General features: G+C 36.0%; 1 non-coding gene and 1 pseudogene across 1 annotated transcript; one reads left to right on the top strand and one right to left on the bottom strand.

The window, feature by feature from the left end:
* The first annotated feature begins 9,955 nt into the window (after positions 1-9,955).
* LOC101428044 (keratin, type II cytoskeletal 8 pseudogene) lies at positions 9,956-11,359 on the top strand (annotated as a pseudogene).
* A 9,122-nt stretch (positions 11,360-20,481) lies between these two features.
* LOC131278390 (U6 spliceosomal RNA) lies at positions 20,482-20,585 on the bottom strand. Its single transcript, XR_009185706.1, has one exon. It is a non-coding gene; the product is annotated as a U6 spliceosomal RNA (small nuclear RNA).
* Between the last annotated feature and the right edge of the window lie 4,501 nt (positions 20,586-25,086).

The raw sequence follows: 25,086 nt of genomic DNA, 5'->3' as shown, positions 1-25,086 counted from the left end.
TGAGTGTAGCAACCACCAGAGTACACCTCTTTGTATTTACCAACCTTGATTTGCACACTTCTTATATTTTACACTTAAAACAGTTGATAGTAATTGAAGTAAGGTCTTACTTAATATAACACATGACTATTTTGTAGATTGTCCCCAAGTTTGTTAACTTGGTTATCTGATATTTTCTGAATATTAAATTGAGATTGAGTATTTTTATAAAAATTCTGTAGATGTAATATGTTCTTCACAGATAGGATGTCTGATGTTGATATGTTTCATTATAGGAGATGTTAACACTTATCACCTGGTTAAGGTGATATATTTCAGAATTCTCCACTGTAAAGATACTGATTTTCTCTTTAGAATTAATGAATATATGAGGAAGGATACTTTGATACTATGCAAATATCCTGTTTCTGGTTAAAGTTTTAGTCACTGACTTTAGCCTTCATCAGTGGTATCTTCCATTATTTTTTACAATTGGACTTGTACTAGGAGGTGACCTAAGGGATATTGTGTGTTCACTTATTTTGTACTTATTTTGTAGCATCACACTTTTTCCCCCTTGTAACTAAGAAGAGTCAACCCAGCAAAATATAATACTCCTCATTTTCTTGCCTATTGATCCAGTACTCTAGAAAGGCCAAATGTTGTACAATTTAATAAAACCATTGTTGTAGAAAGTTTTCTCCTTTGCCTCTGAGATCTCAAATCATCAGATAATAAGGTTCTAAGATAAAGGCAAACATTTTTCCAGTGGCTCATCATGTGAAATAGCTTCTAGGAAATGTATCCTGGTCACCTATTCAGAGTATGTTCTGCGTCTTGTAGGAGGGCTTCACAGCATTACAGGTCATTGCCTTACAGATGGAACCATAACCTAGATTTTAGTAGGCCATCCCACCATTCTATAAAATCAGCTGCTTCTGGTAAATTAAATGGAAATACCAATTAAATGGTATTTAACACATTAACATTAAATGCATAAATATCTATACATTAATTTACCTTTTTTGGCTATAAAAGTTGTTCCTTTATCAGGAAAAAATATTATATTGTCCAGAAAGATGATGATCCCAGAATTCAGGAGTCTACAGATTATGTTGCTACCAGAAGCATGGCAGGCCTTTAGGTGATGAAAGTCCACCATAACCAAAATGCTACCAGGTGATGCTGACTAGGTAATTATTATACTCTAGAAATTTTGCCATACTGAAAACTTTACATAGATCTCTACCGCCAGTTCGCTGGGTTTACGTAGTGGCTGTAGCAACATCTACTTCAATGAGGGGAAATCTATGTTGTGCACATGCAAAACCAATATTTCTACCACAATGTCTACTGCTTCTTGAACTCACTGAGCAAATATTAGGGTAGCTGGGCAAAGAGGGAGATCATCTTGTCAACTGATTCTTGGGTGCTGCCTAATTGAATATAACTAAGGGGCAATATTCTCATGATATAAAATTATCTTCAAAATCTGGATCCATTTTCAGAGATCCATCCACATTTTTTGCAATACAGTTGTTCACTTTGCCATCCATCTTCCTATTTCTCTGTTAATGGAGTCAAATTTTTACCACTGCTACTAATCAATGTTGGTTCATATTCTTATTCATCTTTCCTTCCAAGCAAAGTGGAACTTGTGCATAACTCTCAGTTGTTTCTAATAGGGAATTTTCTCTCATTCACTCTCTATCAGGGCCACCCTGAGGCCATGCTCTCTCAGTTCATGTGACTATATTATAAGAAAAAAAATGTTTACCAGTCTTTAGTTTTTCTTATTCATCCATACTACATGTAGAATGTGCATAAAGCCATAAATAAGGGTTCAGTTGTCAGTACAGCAATAATTAGGAATTATTCCAACTGCTTACTTGTCGTTTCTGGATCTGCATGAACTTGAATATATATGTTGCTGACAATATCTGCTTTATGGTTCAGAAAGTAAGAATTTATCTATTTTAAGAAGAGCAGCCAAAGTTGCATGTTCCTTTGTATGACCTGGATAAGCATTCAGTAACTATCAAGACCCAATAGCAAGCCCAGGCTTCCACCTTCAAAAATAGATTTATCTGGGAAGTGGATTTGGCTCAACAGATAGAGTGTCCACCTACCACCTGGGAGATCCAGGGTTCAGTCCCAGGGTTTCCTAACCCACATGGTGAGCTGGCCCACTCGCAGTGCTGATGCATGCAAGGAGTGCCCTGCTACACAGGAGTGTCCCCTGCATAGCGGAGCCCCACACACAAGGAGAGTCGCCCTATGTGAAGAAAGCGCAGCCTGCCCAGGTGTGGCACTGCACACACAGAGAGCTGATGCAGCAAGATGACACAACAAAGAAACACAGATTCCTGGTGTCACTGACAAGAATCCAAGCAGATACAGAAGAACACACAGTGAATGGACACAGAAAGCAGACAATGGGGTGGGGTGAAATAAATAAATAAATAATAAATCTTAAGTAAAAGAAAGATTTAGCATTTATCAAAAAGGCATGGCTTTGTTTCAAAACAATAATAACTAGCATTGTGATTTTTCTACGTGGGTTGTCCACATGCACCGTAGAACATAATGAACTGCCCATATATATAAAAATATTATTTAAAATCTTTATACTTGAAACCCCATTAATAAAAATTTGTCCAAAATTGTTGGAGGAAATATTCTACCCTTGTATTTTCTTATTCCTCATTATCTGCCACCATATATATATATATATATATATATATATATATATATATATATCTTGCTTTTCCTCCACTGTAAAAATTTTCCTTAGTTACATAATAATCTTTTTTTGCTAACAAATTATTACATAGTGCACTATATCAGAATTGCATGGGGCAACAACTTATAATATTGTAAATCCCCCTGCAGTATCTATTCTACCATTCTTTGTTGCTTAATAACTATATTCTCTGCCATGCTCAGTCTCAATCAAGTGATTGAGTGGTGTTATTTAGCTGTACTTTTACTGAAGTTGACCTTTATTATTTCTTAAATGTTGTGTAAATAGATTATCAATAGATGTCTCAGGATACCTGAGATATACTGATAAGAACAATAGACAACATTGAATTCAGAACTGGGTAGGTGAGTGAGATAGCATGTATGCTGCATAAATAAATCCATTCCATGTATATTTTTAAGGGGATATAAAGAGTCTGAGTGACTTGGTATAGTACCCTGGGAATAGTTCATCTTCATTTCTATTGTAAGTACCTCATTGTTTTTCTTTAACAATCTAAATATAAAATTTATTCAAATCACAAAGTATGGCCATATCATACAGAATCAGTTTTCACTCTAACCCTCCTTTTTTGCCCTTCACATTAATATATATATATATGGAACAGATTCTTCATTTTCCAATTCTAATTTATATTGTGGATGAATATTTAAATTTGTCAAAAGAACTCCCAGAAGTTAGCAAACTTCCAATCATGTGGCTCATAAGCATCTGGAGCCATTTCCTCCATTCTCAGCCTCTCTAGTAACTCATAGAGGAGAGAACCATCCCTAGCAACAGAGAGGTAGTAAAAATGAAATGAGAAGTCACAGGTGTAATGATCCAAGAGCTGCAGGTAGATTCAATGTCTCCTAGCAGTATGAAGAGAAGTCACTTAGTGTTTGAAACATCAAATATATTGGTGTTAATAAAAACATGGTGAGGGCTGGAAAGAGAAAATGGATACAGATTTCAAACAGTAATACTAGGGAAACTTGAGTGCAAGAAAATGGCATTTTAAGAGGGATAAAAACAAACAACACTGAAAAACCTTTTTGCCACCAAAGGTCCTTATGTATTTAATGATTTCTTATAAAATAAATGTAATTTCCATTTGTACAAATATTTTTCTTTTTATAGCTCCATGAATCATATCTTGAGAGTCTCTGCTAGAAGAATGAAAAAAAAAATTAACACAAATACTCGTGCTTCTTTTATCTAAAGTACTCACATGATAGAGGAAATAAAGGAAGATGAAATGTTGATTATCTGGTAGTACAAGATGGAAGCAGGAAAAGGATTTTTATGAGCTCATGTTCTTGCAACTTAATTTATCAGTTTGAAATTCAAACACTTGCCAAACAGAATCATTTGTACACGATTATAACTTGGAGCACTATACCTATTGATTTTCAAATTTAGATCTTTTGCCTTTTTCTACTTCTAGGAATGTACCAAGTTTTGTAAAATTTATTGCAATTTCAGTGGGCAAAAAAGATATATTAAATACAAGAAAGGACTTAAAGAAAAATGTCCAAAAAAAGTATTTTTTAGAAAATTGTGTATACACAAAGGGCAAGTATATATGTCAGATTTTCTAGGATAAAGCTGTTTATAATACTCTGAAATTTTTTATGCAATTTATTGTTCTATATGTCCCAAATTTTTGCTCTGGAAATAAAATTACTACATGTAGACTTTGCATGCATGCTGAAATAGGAAACCAATAAGCCAATTAAAATTTACTTTATTCATTGAGTTGTTACAACCATTCTCATCAGGCTAATTAAACTTATAAAATACACTTAACATTTTTTGATAAGACAATACAGATATAAAGATTCAACTTGAAAATTAGTTAAGAAAATAAGTCAAAGGTAATGATACTATAATTATTAGATTATTTGAGCTAAATGTCATTAAATAGCATAATTAAAATGATAGTTTACAAATAAGGTATATAAAATAATTTATATCTGGCCAGTACTAATTATATAAGCAAGTAAATTGATATGCAAAAATATTAAATCAAGTCCACCATTACAGTTTAGGCATCTTCTCCACTTATATTCTGGTCTAGCTTTGCTCACCAAATAACTTTGATGAATTTTGGAAGCTAAACATTAGTTTTTATATAAATATATATACAAGCATTTTTCTGATTTTTCATACTTGTCAACTTGCCATACTTGAACAGCAAAATTAGTAAAATGTAAATGATAAATACAATTTTAATTCTACCTTAATACTGTATTTAAAACTCATTCCATTTTTGCAGGTTATTTTATAGACAATACAAATAAATTTCCTGAGTGACTGACTTCTCAAGAATAGAATATATAACAAAAGTGATTCAAGTCTCTTGAGTATACACCAACCCTAGTGTCAACCATAGGCTCAGTAAAAGTGACAGAAAAGGCATGTGTAGAAAGGTCACATCTGAGAAAAAGTATTTTTTTTAAATTCTGGTTGACCAAGATGGTGGTGTAAGACACTCCAGGTTACATTGCTCCACAGAACATTTGAAAAAACTAGCAAAATTTGGCAGAGCCATCTTCTTCAAAACTCCAAAAACTAAAAATAAAAAATAAAACAGAGTTGCAGCAACTAAGTGATTGCCAAATCGGGAAAACACAATTTAAAACTGGTAAGAGAAGCTCATTGTACCCTTGCTGGCCCCTCTCAAAACCCCATCCTTATACAGTGTGAAGCCACCTGTGCTCCTATTTTGAGTCTCTTGCCTTGTTCCACAGGGAGCAGAGTAAACCATAAGGGCATATGGGGGCCTGTATGTTAGTGCCAATCTTTCAGGTGGGATGCTGAAAGCCTGAATCAGAGCATTTGCATCTGGCGCTCTCCCCAGAACTTACCTGCAGGCAGAAACAGCTTTTGGGCAGCTAAAACTGTGCAAAAAATATTTAAATCAAAGCAGTCAAGAACAAATAATTATTGGCTTTAAGACATATCAGATCACCACGGAAGGAGGAAAAGTCTATTTCATAAGGAAATAAGGCATAATCAAATTTCTGTAAATGAGGGAATTTGCAAGATTACAAGTGAGCTGTGAGCACAAAAAAAGGACAAGATGCAAACTCAAAAACACATACAGGAACTTAAATTTCACCTCATGCTGATCTTCGTAATAGGTGGTTTAAACTACAGAGATGAGCACCAGCCAACACAGTTCCAATATGCAGAGACTGGGAAAGTTTTTTTTATATTTTGTTTTTGTTTTTGTTAGTTCTTGTAATGTACAGAAATCTCTCCCATATGACTTTCTTGACATAAATGTAAGGAGAAGACAGCTCAGGAGTTAAATCCCAGATATTAAAATATATAGTGTGCCACAAAAGATTACAAAATACACAGAGAAAGAGGACACAGTGGCCCATCCAATGGTTCAAGATAAATTTGGTGCCGCATTGCTGGTATAGTGGTGAGCATAGTTGCCTTCCAAGCAGTTGACCTGGGTTCGCTTCTCCGCCAACGCAGCGGCCTGACATTTAGGAAGCGGATTTGGCCCAACGGATAGGGAATCCACCTACCACATGGAAGGTCCAAGGTTCAAACCCAGTGTTTGACCCGTGTGGAGCTGGCCCACGCTCAGTGCTGATGCATGCAAGGAGTGCCCTGCCACACAGGGGTGTCCCCTGCATAGGGGCGCCCCATGAACAAGGAGTGCACCCTGTAAGGAGAACCACCCAGCAAGAAGAATGTGCAGACTGCCCAGGAATGGCACCAAACACACGGAGAGCTGACACAGCAAGATGACGCAACAAAAAGAGACAAAGATTCTTGGTGCCACTGACAAGAATGCAAGCGAACACAGAACACACAGCGAATGGATACAGAGAGCAGACAACTGGGGGAGAGGTAGAGGGGGTGGTGGGGGAGGGAAGGGGAAAGAAATAAATTAAAAAATAAGTCTTCTTAAAAAAAGATAAATTTGTAGAAAATATCAACAAAGAAGACCAGGCATTGGACATATCAGAAAAATACTTAAAATAGTATCTTCAATATCCTCTAAGAGATAAGCAGAAAACATGGAGAAATAATTAAAGGATATTGGGAAAATCATAATGAGAAATATGACCATCTCAACAAAGAGATAGAAATTTTTAAAAGAAACCAAACAGAAATACTAGAGTTGAAGATCACAATAACTGAAATTAAAATTTTTTGAAACAATTTCAATAGCAGATTAGGCTTGGCAAAAGAGACAATCAGTGAACTTGGAGATAAGAATTGAAATAATTCAGAATGAGAAGCAGAAAGAGAATAAAAGAATGAAGAGAAATGAAAGGAGCTGTAGAAACTTGTGGGACACCATCAAGCATAACAATATGCACATTATGGGTGTCCCAGAAGGAGAAAAAGAAAAAGAGTGTGCAGGTGGCAATATTCAAAAACTAATGACAGAAAGCTTCCCAAATTTAACAAAATGTAAATATATACATTCAAGAATCCCAAAGAACCCAAATAGGATATACTTGGAGAGACTCATACTCAGACACCTTATAATCAAACTGTTAAATGACAAAGACAAGGAAAGTGTCCTAAAACTGGAAGAGAAATGCAACATGTTATATACAAAGGAATCCCAATAAGACTGTGCTATTTCTCATTGGAAACCATGGAAGCAAGGCAGGGTGAAGAAATATTTAAAGAACTGAAAGAAAATAATTCCCAACCAAATATTTTATGCCATGTGAGACTGTCTTTGAAAAATGAGGGGGAGAATAAGACACTCTTATGTAAACAAAAGCTGAGGGAATTTGTCACCACTAAATTTGCCTTACAGGCAATGCTAAAGAGAGACTGAAAGGAAAGACCACTAGACAGTAGATTGAAATATCATAAAGAAATAAAGATCTCTTTTTAAAATAATCATATGTGTAATTATAAACATCAATACTACTGTATGTAATTGTATGTATAATGCAATATTATATTTCTTACAGGAGCTTAAATGCAAATGAAAAAAAAAAACAAAAAAAAAACCCCACAAAAATAAATCTATGATTTTGGACATAAAATGTATAAAGACATAATTTGTAACAAATGCAACAAAAGTATGGGAAGAAGAAGTACAGGAACAGTGTTTTATATACCATTGAAATTAATTTGGTATCAAATCAAATGTTATTGTTACAGATTTAAGATGTTAAATTTTAAGCCTAAAAATAACCATAAAGAAAACATGGGAAAAATAGACACAAAAAGAAATGAGGAGGGACTCAAAATGGTACAGTAGAAAATCTCAATAAATATGAAAGTAGGCATTAACAGAATTGAGGGAGGAAAGAGGTATAAGACTTACAAAGCTAAAATAGCAAAATAACAGAAAAAAGTCTTGTTTATCCATAGTTATTTTAAATTTTAATGCATTAAACTCTCCAGTCAAGAGGCAGAGATTAGAAGAATGGATTAAAAAAAAAGTATGTGTAATTTACATGAGATGCACCTTTACTTCCAATGAGTAAGTTTAAAATGAAAGGATGGAAAAAAATACTCATGAGATCAGTAACCATAAGAAAGATGGGATAGATATACCAATATCAGGTAAGACAAAAACTGTTAAAAGGGGCAAAGAAGACCACTAAATATTGTAAAGGGGTTGATGCAATGAGAAGATATAACAAATATAAATACATATGAGCCTCCTGACAAAGGAAGGCCCAGGACCAGATGGCTTCCCTGGTGAATTTTGCCAGATATTCCAAGATTAACACAAAATATGCTGAAACTCTTCCAAAAATTGAAGGGGAGAAAACATTTCCTAATTCATTCTATGAGGCCAGTATCACCCTTAAAAAATCCATATAAAGGTACCACAAGAAAAGATAACTACAGACCAATATCCCTTATGAATATAAATATAATTCTCAGCAAAACACTAGTGGACCAAGTCTAACAGCACATAAAAACAATCATATGCCATGATCAAGTGGTATTTATGTCAGGTATGCCAGGATGGTTCAACATAAGAAAATCAATTAATGTAATACAACACATAAACATAAAAAAGGGGGAAAAACACATTTTGACCTGAACTGATGCAGAAAAAGCATTGACAAACTCCATCATCTCTTCTTGAAAAAAAAATATTAGAAAACTAGGAAGAGAAGAAAACTTCCTCAACAGCATAAAAGGCATATATTAAAAACTCACAACTAACACCATATCCAACGGTCAAGGACTGAAATCTTTCCTCTAATACTAGGGAAAATACAGGAACTACCATTGTCACCACTATTATTCAACAATGTACTGGAAATTCTAGCCAGAGTAATTAGTCAAGAAAAAGAAATAAATGCATCCAAACTGAAAAGGAAGAAGTAACATGTTTTCTGCAGATGGCATGGATCCTCTATATAGATAATGATGAAAAAATCCACAACAAATCTCCCGTACCTAATAAATGAATTCAGCAAAGAGAAGGGTTTCAAGATCCAACATGAAAATGATCAGAAGTATTTCTATTCATGAGCAATAAAAGATATGAAGAGGAAATACATTTTAAAATTCCATTTAAAATAAAAACTTAAAATAAAATATCTAGAAATAAATTTAACCAACAAATAAAGAACTCATACACAGGAAACTAGAAAACATAATTAAAATAAATCAGAGAAGACCCAAATTAATAGAAGGACATCCTGTATTCAGGCATGGGAAGACTTAATATTGTCAAAATGTCAATTCTACCCAAAGCTGTTTATATGTTTGATGTAATAACTATCAAAATCCCAACAGCCTTCTTGCAGAAATGGAAAGGACTATCAAAAAATTTATATGGATGGGCAAGTTGTCTCAAATGGCCAAAATCATCCTTAATAAGTATGAGGTGGGAGACTCACACTTGTCAATATTAAAACTTACTAAAATGTTAAAGTAATCAAAAAAGCATGGTACTGGAAAAGGGCAAATGTATAAACCAATGGAATAGAATTGAGAGTTCAGAAACAAACCCTTAAATCTATAGTCAATTGATATTTCACAAGGATTCCAAGACCACTCAATGGAGAATGAACTGTATCTTAAACAAATGGTGCTGGGAAAATTGGATATTCATATTCAAAAGAATGAATGTGAACACTTACCTCACACCATGTACAGAAATTAACTCAAAAGGGATTGAAGAAGGAAGAAGCAGCAGTTCTCAGTTCCTTCTCAAATCTCTGCTTTGACCTGCCTGCTCACATCTTCAGCCTCCACCATGTCCATCGGGTGACCTAGAAGTACTATGAAATGTCCACCTCTGGCCCCCGGATCTTCAGCAGCTACTGGGACATAAGTGAGCCCCACTCCCACATCAGTTCCTTGGCCTTCTCCTGGGTGGAAAACAACAATTTCTGAGGTAACGTAGGCAATGGCATGGGTCTGGTGGGGGATTATGGCTGGACAGGAAGTGTAGAGGGAGTCACAGTGGGTCACTTTGAACCAGAGCCTACTGAGCCCCATGAAGCTGATGGACATTAATGACTTCCAGGTTGTGTGCATGCAGGAGAAGCAGATCAAGAGCCTCAACAAGTTTGCTTCCTTCATTGACAAGTTATAGTTTCTGGAGTGGAAGAACAAGAAGCTGGAGACCAAGTGGAGCCTCCTATAGCAGCAGAAGAGTGCTTGGAGCAACATGGACAACATGTTTGAGAGCTACATCAACAATCTTTGGCAGCAATTGGAAGCCCTGGGCCAAAAGAAGTTGAAGTTGTAGGCAGAGCTTGGTAACATGCAGGGGCTGGTAGAGGACAAGAATGAGGTCAACAAGTGAACAGAGATGGAGAATGAATCTGCCCTCATCAAGAAGGATGTGGATGAAACTTACAAGAACAAGGGAGGGCTGGAGTTCAGCCTGGAAGTGCTGACTGAAGAGATTAACTTCCTCAGGCAGCTCTATGAAGAGGAGATCCATGAGCTGCAGGTGCAGAATTTGGACACATCTGCAATGCTGCCCATTGACAACAGCTGCTCCCTGGACTTGGATGGCATAACTGCCAAGATGAAGGCCCAATACAAGAAGATCACCAACCACAAGTGGGTCAAAGCCAAGAGCATGTACCAGATGAAGTATAAGTAGCTCCAGACCTGGCTGGGAAGCACAGGGATGACATCTGCAACACCAAGATGGAGACCCAGGAATGAGCTGATGCATCAGCAGGCTCCAGGCTGAGACCAATGGTCTGAAGACTGAGAGAACATCCCTGGAAGCTGCCATTGTTGATGCCAAGCAGCTTGGGGAGCTGACCATCAAAGATGCCAATGCCCAACAGGCCCAGTTGGAAACTACCCCAGCCTAGACCAAGCCAGACATCACCATGCAGCTGGAGTACCAGGAGCTGATGAGCATCAAGCTGTCCATGGACATCAAGATTACCACCTACCACAAGTTGCCAGAGGGTGAGGACACAGACTGGAGTCTGAGATGCAGAATATGAGTATTAATAAGAAGACCTCCTCCAATGCTACTACTCAGGTGGACTGAGCCTGGTCTTCCTTGGCATGTTAATCACTGGCCACAACCATCGCTCCAGCTCCTTCAGTCTCACCAGTTCCATTAAGGTCATAGTGGTGAAGAAGCTTGAGACCTATAATGGGAAGCTGGTGTCCTAGTCATCTGATCCCCTGTCTAATTGAACTGCCGCTGATACTCCTCCCAATCCTTCTCACATGTTTCCCCTGACAGTTTTTTTGCCCATGTCCACACTAGAAGCCAATTTTGTCTTTTCCAAAATAAAACCTCTGTTCTTTCTGCCAAAAAAATTTAAAAAAACAAATAGGAGTGAAGACCTAAATATAAGAATCAACATTTTAAAACTCCATAATATTAAACTTGGCAATCATTTCTTAGATTTTACACCAAAAGAATGAAACAATAACAACCAAATAAGATAAAAAATAAATGGGACTACATCAAAACTAAGTTTTTTTACACATCCATGGGCTTTATCATGAAAGTAAAAAGACAACCTATAGAATGGGAGAAAATATTTGGAAACCACATATCTGATAAGGGCTTAATATATAGAACCAAAAAAACCCTACAAATCAACAATAAAAGGACAATTTAAAAATGGAAAAATTCTTGAATAAACATTTCTGCAAAGAAAATATACAAATGGTGGATAAATTCACGCAAAGATGTATAAAATTATTAGTCATTAGGGAAATGTAAATGTAAATCAAAACGACAATGAGATACCAATCCACATCCATTAAAATGGCTACTATTTAAAATAAAAGTAAAGTAACAAGTGTTGGAGAAAATGTGGAGAAATATGCAGCAGCTGCTTTAAACAGTTTATTGATTCATAATAAAGTTAAGTATGGAATTAACATATGCCCCATCACTCCCACTTCTATCTATATACCAAAAATAGGTGAAAATAGGGACTCAAACAGATATTTGCACATAGGTGTTCATAGTGCATTATCCACAATGGCCAAAATGGAAACAACCCAAGGGTCAAGCAATTGATGAATGGAAAATAAAATGTGATATATTATTCAACCGTAAAAAGGAATGAAAGAGACATACTGACCAATGGAACAGAACTGAGAGTTCTGACATAGATCTTTGCATATATGACATATGGATATCAGTCGTTTGTCAATTGATTTTTTTTTTTAAAGATTTATTTATTTATTTAATTTCCCCCCCTCCCCTGGTTGTCTGTTCTTGGTGTCTATTTGCTGTGTCTTGTTTCTTTGTCCGCTTCTGTTGTCGTCAGCGGCACGGGAAGTGTGGGCGGCGCCATTCTTGGGCAGGCTGCACTTTCTTTTCACGCTGGGCGGCTTTCCTCACGGGCGCACTCCTTGCGCGTGGGGATCCCCCACGCGGGGGACACCTTTGCATGGCGCGGCACTCCTTGCCTGCATCAGCACTGCGCATGGCCATCTCCACACGGGTCAAGGAGGCCCGGGGTTTGAACCGCGGACCTCCCATATGGTAGACGGACGCCCTAACCACTGGGCCAAAGTCCGTTTCCCTGTCAATTGATATTTGACAAGGCCAAAAAGCCCACTCAACAGAGAGAGAATGGCCTCTTCAACAAATGGTGCTTGGAGAACTGGATATCCATATCCAAAAGAATGGGAGAAGATCACCCTCTCATGACCTATACAAAAATTAACTCAAGATGAATCAAACATTTAAATATAAGAGCCAAGACCATAAATCTCCTGGAAGTAATAGGGAAGCATCTACAAGATCTTGTAGTAGGAAAGTTTCATAAACTTGACACCCAAACCATAAGTAACAGAAGAAAAAATAGATAAATGGGACCTAATCAAAATTATAAACAAAAAAGCATTTGCACTTCAAAGCAGCTTGTCAAGAAAGTAAAAAGGCAGCCTACTCAAGGAAAAAAAATTATATCTGGTAACATCTATCTGATAGTGACCTAATATCCAGCTTATATAATGTAAAGAAACCCTACATCTCAAAAATAAAAAGACAACCCACTTGAAAAATGGGCAAGTGACTTGAATAGACACTTCTCCAAAGAAGAAATACAAATGGCTACAAAGCACATGAAAACATGCTCAACATCACTAGCTATTAGGGAAATGCAAATCAAAGCTGCAATGAGATATCATCTTTCACTCATTAGCCTAAGGGCTATTAAAAATAAAAGAGGACTACAAGTGTTGAAAAGGATGTGGAGGAAAAGGAACACTTATCTACGACTGGTGGGAATGTAGAATGGTGCAGCCATTGTGGAGGACAGTTTGTTGGTTCCTCAGGAAGTCAACTATAGAATTGCCATGTGATCTAGCAATCCCATGGCTGGGTATATACCCAGAAGAATTATAAGCAAGGACATGAACAGATATATGCACATCAATGATCTTAGTGACATTATTCACCATTGCCAAAATTTGGAAGCAACCCAAATGCCCATCAACAGATGAATGGGTAAGCAAATTATGTTATATACATACAATTGTGTATTACTCAGCTGTAAGAAAGAATACAGCATTAATGCATGGGATAACATGGATGAATCCTGAAGACCTTATATTGAGTGAAGTAAGCCAGGCACTGAAGGACAGACACTACATGAACTCACTGATATGAATTAAGCATATTGAGCAGACGAGTCTGAAAGATAGGTTTACAGGAGACAAAAATGGAGTAGAGAACCATGAGACAATGCCCAAATTGGCAAGATCTATGTATGATAGGTTGAGAGGGTATAGTTGTGCAGTTGATGGGCATAATGGTGCAGTGATACTATTGGGTTTGGTGGTGCTGGTCCATGAGGGGGTAGAGTGGTGCTGTTGGGTTTGACTATCTATGGAATTGGGGGAAGGGTTGACCTCAAGATTTTCAGGTCTGTGGTTAAAATTACAGTGTTGGGAATGTTCTTTGGGCAACTATGTCTGGGAACAATTATTGGTGTAGGGTGTTGGATGTAGGTGGGTGCATACAGAACAGGGTGCATCTTGGGCAGGTTTCTGTGGAATATGTAAGTGTTCATCTTTTCATAATATGTTATTTCAGTGGGTGGAGATCCACAAAATAAATAAGAAAATATTAAACTCCTATCCTAGGGAGTTATGCAATGTTCTCAAATTGAGGGGCAAGAGTTTCTCAAGAACAAAGGGCAGTTCCTAATAAAAGAAAACAGACGAATATGTCAAGACCTCACTATTATTGCAAGTAACTGTGAATCTTATCCTTCAAAATGTGAAACATAGTGGTTACCATAGGTCCCAAGGGATGTTGAGGGAAGAATAGAGTAGATGGAACACAGGGCATTTTTAGGGCATTAGAATTTTTCTGCATGATCTCACACTAATGATACAGGTCATTTTAAATTTTGTCAAAATTTATGAAAGTATGCAGTCCAAAAGGTATCAGCTGATGATGTGGCTGGAGAACAACCTTGAATAAAAGGGTCAACTCAGACCAACAGAATATCTCAGCCTACATGTAATATCAGGAGTTAAAAATGCTTTTTGACCCTGAATAAAAGGGGAAAATGGAAAGGACAAATGAGTTTATATGGCTATGAGTCTCCAAAAAAGAGCCGGGAGGTCATCAGAGGGGTCATCCTTATGCACACCTCAGCAGAGTTCCAGAGACAGTTAAAGTAGATACAACCCCAGATATTGGTTCTTCTGAGGACTACAGAGACCCACAGGTTCTATGGTCATGGCAGATGGACTTCAGTGCCATGTCAGTTGGCCCTACTTTGGAGTTTTTGGTCCTGAGTTTGATGGAGTTGGACTCAGGTGTGATCTTTGTTCACAAGCCTCTCCTGTCACTTTTACCAGACCTGTGGTTGGTGCTGGGGTTTAGTGTGTACTCTGGGGACCTGAATCTCTGAACTGCCCATGTGATAGCTAGGCCCTGAGCCTCAACAGACTTACAACTCCTACCCTCCAGTTTATTGGACTTACCCCAGCCAGCTAACAGGGAGGTGAAGAAGGTCAACCACCATACCAGGGACCCAAGAATGCCTACAACTGCAAACAGGAGAACTGCATCCATCATCCAAGTGGAGTTGAGGCACCCTCTCAATAGAGGGGTGGAGTGGACATAGCCATCCCAGGGTCCACAGAATGGAGGAATAGAGTATGGATTAGAGTGGATTTACTGATACGCTATTCTGGAAATAATGTGATTATTAGTAGAAGTAAGTGTAACACTGAGATGGAGAAAGTGGACATGGTAGCTGCTGATGGTGGGAATGGGAAGAGGAGATGTGACGTGGGGGCATTTTCAGGACTTAGAGGTGTCCTGGGTGGTACTGCAGGGACAGTTACTGGACATTGTATGTCCTGCCATGGCCCATTGGGTGGACTAGGGGAGAGTGTAATCTGTAATGTGAACCATTGACCATGTGGTGCAGCAGCGCTCAGAGATGTATTCACCAAGTGCAATGAATGTCCCATGATGATGGAGGAGGTTGTGGTTATGGAAGAAGTGGGGTGAGGGGGGTGGGGGATATATGGGGACCTCATATTTTTTAATGTAACATTAAAAATAAATTAATTAAAAATAAAAAATAACGTAATGCTTCAATATTTGTATATCAATTGTAACAAATGTATCATCTACATGCAAAATGTTATTAATAAGGGAGTTTGTTGGGTATATGGGAGTCTCCTATGTTCTCTATGTGACTTTTCTGTAACCTAAAGCTTCTTTGAAGATAAAATGAAAAAAAAAAAGACCTTAGAGGAATATACAGAAGAAAATGTCACTGTACATAACAAAACAACTGATCTTACAGTGATGAAAGACAAAATGTGTAAAAGTTTTTCATTATTAAATTTCTTTTAAAATCTTTCATTTTATGTAATTTTTAAAACTACCATTATTTCATTTTCTTATTCTTATTTGGTTATTTTCTTGGCTTCATCTTTGGAGAGGTTTTGGATCACAGAAGGGTAACAATTGTGGCAGGGGAGGAACATTGTTGTGAGGTGTCAGTGATGGAGGGATGCATGGGAGGGGATTCCTCTAAGGCATATGAAAGTTTTCATATTTTCATGTGGCCTTGTCACAGTGGGTAGAGATCCACACAATAACTGAAAGAATATTGAATTCCCATCCTGGGGACTTCTGCCATATTCTCTAATGGGACAGCAAGAATCCTCCAAGTACACTGATGGTGCCTAGTGAAGGAAGATGGACTATTGCACAAGACCCTTGATATTGATCATTGTACTTATGAACCTTTTCTTTTGAAATTGAAACTTAGTTTTGCATTATATTTTGCCTAAGAGTTACTCCTGAGGGTCTCCTTGTTGCTCAAATGTGACCTCTCTGTAAGCCAAACTCAGCATATAAGCACACTACATTCTCTCCAGCATGGGACATGACTCCCTGGATGAGCTTCCCTGGCATCTAAGAATTATTACCAAGCACCAACTAAGAACACACCTGGAAAAAGATCTTGACCATAAGGGGGGATATAGTAAACACAAATGAGTACTTATGGGTAAGAGATCTCAGAGTGAGTTGGGAGGTCATTCCAGAGTTTATGCTTATGCACATTTCAGCATGATCTCAATGACTACCATAATAAATATTGTCTTAAATAGCAGAACCCTAAGGGCTCTAGAGACAGCCAGATACTATAGGCAGGGCAGACAACTCAGGAGCTTGGGTCCCTGCCAGTGGGCCTTACCTTGGAATTTATGGTCCCCAAGTGTGACAGAGTTGGACTTATTTGTGTTTTCCCTACACACAGCTCTTCTACCCCTTCTACTTGCCCCTTCTACTGTAGCCCTAAATCTCAGCAGATTTGCAACACCTATTCTCCAGTTCATTGTGTTCACCCAGGTCAACTAACAAGGTGATGATGATGAACAATGCCTATCCCAAGGAACAGAGAGTGTCTGCAACTGCAAGAAAGATAGTTCCATCCATCTGCCCCATCAGTTCTAAGACCCCTCTCAATTAGAGACAGAGTGGGTATCACCATCCCCAAATCCTTAAGACTGGGAGATAAACAATGGACTAAAGTAGACTTACTATTACTATGATAGATTAATTGTTATTCTAGCAATAGAAGAACTTTTCTCACTGATGTGGAGCAGGGGCCACCAGAGGTTCTGAGGGGAGACAGAGGGGAAAAATAGATGTAATATGGGAGCATTTTTGGGACATTGGAATTGTCCTGCATGATGTTGCAATGACAGATACAGGCCATTATATATTTTGTCATAACTTACAATATTGTACAGGAGAGAATGTAAAGTATAATGTAAACTATAATCCTCTGTTAGTGGCAATGCTTCAAAATGTGTTCATCAATTGTAAAAAATGTACCACACTAATGAAGAATCTTGTTACTGTAGGAAAGTGTGGGATGGAGGTGGAGTGGGGCACATGGGAATCCCTATATTTTTTATATAACATTTATTAATCTAAAGCATCTTTAAAATAAATAAAGAAAAATAAATAAATAAAAAACAAAACAAAAAAACAGAAAGAATTTCTGATACATGCTATATCTTGGATGAATCCAATTGACTTATCTGTCTCCTCCAATCTTTATAACTCCACCCCTTGGTGCAAGACTGGATCAAAGATGAAGGCAATGCATATTTATTTCAAACAAAAATAAATCATTGCTTGCTTCAAGGAGCATATGCTGAAAAGACATAGTAATGTGTAAGAAAACCATGAGAATAAAATACTAGATCACCTAAAATGCATGATATATACTTGCTTCTATCTGTGATTATTGGAGCCATCATAGGTTTGCTGAGGAATCATGCAGAGAGCACAGAGTTCCTATATATACCACTACACACTCAGCTTTCCCTATTGTTCACATTTTGCATTTTGTGCAGTACCTTTACTGCAATGGATGAAACAAGGTTATTATAGTTACATTATTAACTGTAACATATAATTTAATGTGACAATTTAGCTAGTTTTGGTGTCTCATTGTTTGGTCAAGCAAGCACGGACCTGATTGTTGCTGTGAGGGTATGTCATGTATTTAAATCATTAGTCAGTTGATTGCCTCTATGGCTGATCACATCCACAGTCAACAAAGGAGATTGCCTTCAGCAATGAGAGGAGTCACCTCACCCAATTAGTTGGGGCCTTAAGGAGAGAACTGAGGATTTCAGGAGTCAGAAAGAATAATTTCTATCTCTACTTCAGCCAGCCAAAATCTCCTGGAATCCAATGTCACCTTCATTGAGTTTTCCACTTGCATTCTGTGCTGAATGCACAGAAGTCTGAATTGAGACTTGCCAATCCCCATGTTTGCTTGAGTCAATTCATATAGTAAATCTCTTACATATGAAAAAACACTACTTAAAAAGGAAAAAATAAAAATCACAGGTTGAGATAAGATATATGCAAAACACATACTTGTTGAAGGATGTAAATTCAGAAAATATGAGAACCTCAATAAAAGGAAACAAAAGATACTTCACCAAAGGAGTAACTTAGGTCACAGATAAACTCATGAAATGATATTCAACATTATTAGTCACCAGGGCAACACAAATTAAACCAAGTAAGATACCACTGCTCATCTACCCAAATGGTTACATTATGAATATTTAAATTATACCGAGACCTGACAAGGATATAGAAGAACTGGAACTTACATGCATTGCTTGAAGTAATGTAAAATAATACAAATAATTATGAAGCAGAATAACAAACACTCTCTTTGTCAAGATTTATTAAGTCAGACAAACATGCGAATATGAGAGATTATGGACACAAATGACATTTTTTATAAATATAATCTAGACAATTTTGTAAAACAAGACAGCAATGCACTTTTGTCATCATCCTGTTTTATTGAAATATGTATATAGGGATGCTGTATTAGTTAGCTAGAGGAGTCCTTATGCAAAGTCCTAGAACTCTGTAGGATTTATAAAGGGTATTTATTTGGGGTAGAAGCTTACAGTCAAAAGGCCCTAAAGAGTACAACTCAAGGTACCATAAGAGGTAATTTCTCACCCAAAGTCTGTTGCCACATGTTGATGCAAGATAGTGGGCAATGCAGTGAGAGTTCAGTCTTCCTTTCCCTCTTAAGGGTCTTTAGTCCCAGTATCTCAGCCATAGGCTGGGCCAAGTTGTGTCTCACTCCTGGGACTCATTTTTCTCTGACCGTAGCTACTCTGCTCTTTCCACAAGGTCAACCATAAACTGTCAGGCAAACCGCTCATCTCTCTTCCAGGGGCCTCTGCCATGACTAATGGAGCCTTCTCTCTTTCCTCAGTATCTGCTTCTCTGTGAGCTTAGTTCCTGGGATTCCAGAATAAAAAACTCCAAACACCCTCCTCTGCCAAGTTGTTTTCTCTTTGAGCCCCACCAAGGGGTGGGGACTCGATGTCCTACTGATGTGGCCTGATCAAAGCCTTAATCGTTATTTAATTAAGTGAAAGTGATATGTTTGAATTTAATACAATTTGGTACACTCAGGGGAACAGACCAGTTTACAAACTTAATCCAACACCTATTTTTGGAATTCATAAATAATACCAAACTGCTACAATTGTCAACGAGCAAATTTATTTGGCTAATAAGTAGATTTGTATACTTTGTTTTCTACATATAATGTTGTCTGTCTTTTCCAGGATAAATATAGTGACTATGATGAATATATTTCTGAAATTTTATTTTGTTCAGATTTCCAGTGAGTGGAATTTGTTCATCCAATATTTTCTCTCTATTAATGCCAATTTGTTTATTTAATTTGATTATCCAATAATTACAAGAAGATGGAGAACAGGGATAAAGTCAGAACATTAAGTCCTGTAATTTAAAAGTTCCCTATAAAGCTTTTGCATAAGCTTCCATCCATCAATGAAATATACTCCTCTGTAATGTGAAAATGATCATTATTACATTTTTTTTAAACCTAGTTGCACATTGATAACACTTTGCAAAACACTACTTTTAAAATTTAAAATTTTGCACTTAGCTATCTTCTGATGTAGGCAATACTGTAGTTATTCCTCTTGGTGAATTGTCCTTTTATTAATATATAATATCTTTCCTTGTCTCTAATAACAGTTTTGCTTATAAAGTATATTTCATCTGTTATATGTATAGCTACTCTCTCTCTCTATATATATATAAATTTTGGTTCCAGCATGTGTGGAATATCTTTTTCCAGCCTTTCACTTTCAGTCTATTGGTATCCTTTAGGTCTAAGGTGAGTCTCTTGTAGAGAGCATATAGATGGCGCATATTTTCTTATCCATTCTGCCAGTCTGCATCTTTTGATAGGGGAGTTTAATCCACTAACATTCAAGATTATAAAAATATGGAATGCTTCATGAATTTATATGTCATTCTTGCACAGGGGCCATACTAATCTTCCCTGTATCGTTCCAATTTTAGTACTTTTGCAACATTTAAGAAGATTTTCATATTATATACATTTTAGTAAGCAAGTCCAGATTTCTTATATTATTTTTATATAAAAATTAAATTTAATAAAATATTTAATTTTTAAAATTTCAGAGAAAATTTTATAAATATAATTTTGAGCTCTTTTAAATATGTGGAAATTTCTCCAAATCCACTATATTTTCCTGTACTTTTACAATACTATTCCCGTACCAAACTCAAGAATAAACTTGTTTTTTGAAATACTGAGAAATGGTACATGTGCTCTCAGTTTTAGATAATTGAGAAAAAAGTGTTCTGACTTATCAGAAAACATTTAATTAATAATGCATTTAATATATTTCATACCATTATGGCATTAAAAGTAATGATTTTTCCTTTAAATACTTCAAATGAGTAGACTCTGAAATGTTTAGACCTCTTATAAGCATAATATGACTTCTAACCATCCAAATGGAATCACGCTGAAAATATTAGTACATTACAATTCCTTATTTTGAGACAGAAAATATTTAAGTGTCTGAACTTTTTTATCTTTACTGGGATAATTTCATTTCAGAGGCAACCAAAGTAACAAATATTTGTGATTCAAAATAATTGTATTTTATTTATTTCTGCAATGCACTATATACACTAAGATTTTATTAAAATTTAGATTGCTGTAACATTTGGAAAATAATTGATAAAGAGCTTGTCATTGCCTCTTTATAGAATGTCCTATTTGGACTATACTCATAGCTGACTTATAAATTGAAATTTTTATTAAAATAGAGTACTATGGAGTGGTAATAGACTTTGCTGATAATGCACTCTGACAGTAAATTGTAATCAACTCACCCCAAGTTACCTAATGAAGAGAAAAATGGCAATTTTATAATAAATTCACTTGCTTTAAACCTCAAATCTTGCAACTGACTTAAAGCTCCTTCAATTTCCAAAGTGAAACTTAATTTGAATAGTCCTGTGGATTAGAGTTCTTTACACAGCTTTCATTTTAAAAATGCAAAAACAAAGCTTAAGACTAAATTCCATTTGCTAATAGATGTGATAATAGATACCCAAATCTAAAGGGATGGTAGTACTCTACCTTTCACTTTTAAGTCTATATTATTAAAACACCAGCACAGTGTCTTGCTTGTAAAATATATTAAAAATATTATGGATTCAACTTCAAAAACATCCCATACAAGAGAAGAAAATAAATGAACATTTATTCAGAAAAAAATAATAAGCTCTATATTTGTTATCATAATTATATTCTTGCACACAAACTAAACTTTTACTTTAAGAAATTACAGACATGACTCATACCTAACATGGTAAAAAGCATCAATTGATTTTTGTGTCATTTTTATTTTTACTTTGGTCTCCATTTATTCATTTGGCCTAAAGCAATAGCCAAAGTCCTGAAAAAAATTTAGAAATGTTTAAAAATTTGATCATTGCTAACCTAAAGAACAATCCTGCGGTAAACAAAATGTTTCACACAAAGATCATTGGAGTCTTATTGCAAATATAAGCACTACTCTTTTTTTTTTTTGAATAACAAACTTTATTTTTAGAGAAGTTGTAGATTTAGATTTACATTTACAGAAAAATACCCTGAAAAAATAGGAAATTCCCATGTAAATCCCCAGTCCCACACATAGTTTCCCTTGTTATTAACATCTTATGTTACTGTGGTACACTTGTTACAACTGATGGACCAATATTGAAGCACTGCAACTACTAATCAAAGTATAGTTTACATTATGGTTTACATTTTGTTTGTGTAGTTTTATAGGCTTTGACAAATATATAATGTAATGTATCCATTACACAATAATTTTACTGACATAAATATGCCTTGTTGGGAGCTGATGTGGCTAAGGTCATTGAGCACCTCCTTCCCACATGGGAGGTCCCAGGTTCAGTTCCTGTTGCCTCCTCAAAACAAAAACAAAAAACTAGCAAACAAATGGAAAAAAAAAAATCAGGGGAGCCAATGGGCTGAGTGGTAGAGCACTGGTTTCCCAAATATGAGGTTCCTGGGTTCAATCCCTGGCTCAAGTACTTTAAAAAAAAATCCCTGTATACCACCTATTTATCCCTTTCTCTTTCTTCTGAAACTCTGGCAATCACTATCTTTATATTAATATTACAAGTGCTTCCATTAACATAAGATAATAACTACAATATCATTAAAACTCTTTTGGTCAGTAGTTGAACTCAATGCTTGTTTGTTCATTCTTCAATCTTGAGGGATTTGGAATGATGCCCACCCTGACTGCTTAGCTTTAGCAGACTTAGATATTATGGGAGAGATGGAAGGAACTGTTTTGCTTGGGGTTGTAGATACTCCTTTTTTTGAGATGCAACTTGCCCTCCATCACCATTTTGTCAGTTTTCTAGGACAAGCCCAAAGAACTAGAGAGTAGGAATTGCCCACAACTCTGCTGGGATTCAGAGGTCAACCAGCATATGAACAATCCTAAAATGTAAGTCTTGAGAAATACATTGAATAAGTATATTGAGAATAATCTTCAAAAAACAAAAAGAAGTAGAAGGATCATGAGTAGGGAATTATAAATGAGTATAACTATGTTATATTGGAGACATAGATTATCATATACTCCCAAATAGTGCCTGCCAGCGGGTGTTGATTTCATGAGGCTCTGTGCTTTGCCTCTGGTGTCCAAGCCTTTCTAAAGCCCTTGGGAGAACTCTTGTTTGAGGCTTTGTTTCAACATTTAGTGAGTTTAACCTGAGGAATTACCTTCTGACTCACTTTGAAATCTCTTATCCAGAAAAACTCGTTTTTAGTTAATATTTCTCTCTTTTGGCAAAGGTCTTTTCCCAGATGTTTGTGGCGACATTATTCATAATTGCCAAAAGATGGAAGCAACCCAGGTGTCCATCAAGAGATGAATGGATAAACAAAATGCAGTATGTACATATAATGTAATATTATTCAGCTGTGAGAAGAAATGAAGTATTGACACATGCAACAATAGGATGAACCTTGAGACCCTTATGTTGAGTGACATAAGCCAGGTACAAAAGAATAATTATTGAATGATCTCACTGGTAGGAATTAAGGATAGAGAACAGACTTGTGGAGGTAGAATCTAGAAAATTGAAGAGAAGCAGTGATTGGTCAATTGATGCTTAATCTGTGGAGAATTTATAATTAGGTTAATTGTAACAATTTGGAAATTGACAGAGGTGATGGTGGTCAGTGAGTGGAATTAAAAGCACCACTCTTAAAGTCACCTTGTAAATTCCAGGTGCACTGTTTCATTAACAGGTGTATCCTCAACAATGAACACAGGACCTTATGTATAGTAGGTACCAAATGCATACCTTCTCTATAGGATATATCACAGAAAAGCCCTATTAGAACAATTTTGTAGAAGCAAGAAAACTTCACACAGGAGAGAAGTATCGTCACATACTTAGCAGAAAGAGCTCAGACTGAGAATTGAAGACCTTGATTGTGTTGGTTCTGTCACTACTAGGATGTCACACCTTGGGTCAATCATTTAACCTTTCAAGACTACAGAGTCCTCGTATAAATAAAGAAGTAATTAAAGAGTTGACCCAGAAAAGCCTTCTTCTACTCTAAAATTCTATGACTTCTGAACATTCTAAAGTTTCGCCTTTTGTAATGTCATTTCCAATTTATGATAAGTGAGCAATCTTTAAAATAGTAAAAGATTCAAGGTTAATTGTTAATGGTCACAAATATCATGGTTCAATAACTCAGTAATAGGTGAATTGCATGTTAAAACATGAACCTACTTTCACCATATGAATATATATAACATATATTATATTTATACCAATTTTAATTTTCCTTAACTATTAGAAACTTCTCTATGTTAACTATTTTAAATATATAATATTAAAATGCATTGCTTTTGGTGCCATAAAGAAAGAATTTTTAAAATTATCTAAAACATGACTCTATAACTTTTTGTACAACTATAAATGTCAAAATAAATACTAGATAAGAATAAATCCCACTAATTCAAGTCATGTACAATATTAGAAGAGAATCTCAGCCAAAAGAGAAGATTGACAGTAGCTATGTTGTACAGAAAATGGAGCTGCCAAGAATATCTCACTTCACACTAGCATTCTAAGCAAAAGTATTTAAAATATCTTGACTTTTATTCATACATGATGGGGTGGTTAAAAATAAAAAAATGCCCAATAAAGGCTCAGCAATATAATTTATATATAAAAGTATAATGGGTTTAAAATTTAATACCATCCATATAATTAATTCAGAAACCAAATATAGCTGTATAAATGAAATGAAGCTTTTCTATGCAATGAAACTTGCTTGTAATTTTAATCGCTGAGTAGAAGGCTGTATGTGAAAATTCCTCAGAGAAATCTCCAGGATTTATTTTCAAAATGATATTAAATAGACATGTTTGATGTATTTTCTTCAATTTGACACTTTGAACAAAGTTTTCATGAAGTCTCAGAAAAGTGAATTAAAATAGCTGTATGAAATCAGGAGACA

Source organism: Dasypus novemcinctus, chromosome 4 (genome assembly GCF_030445035.2).
Source record: "Dasypus novemcinctus isolate mDasNov1 chromosome 4, mDasNov1.1.hap2, whole genome shotgun sequence".
In the NCBI taxonomy this organism is placed as follows: Eukaryota; Metazoa; Chordata; class Mammalia; order Cingulata; family Dasypodidae; genus Dasypus; species Dasypus novemcinctus.
Note: the sequence above shows the minus strand (reverse complement) of the source record. Positions and strands in the feature narration are given on the sequence as shown.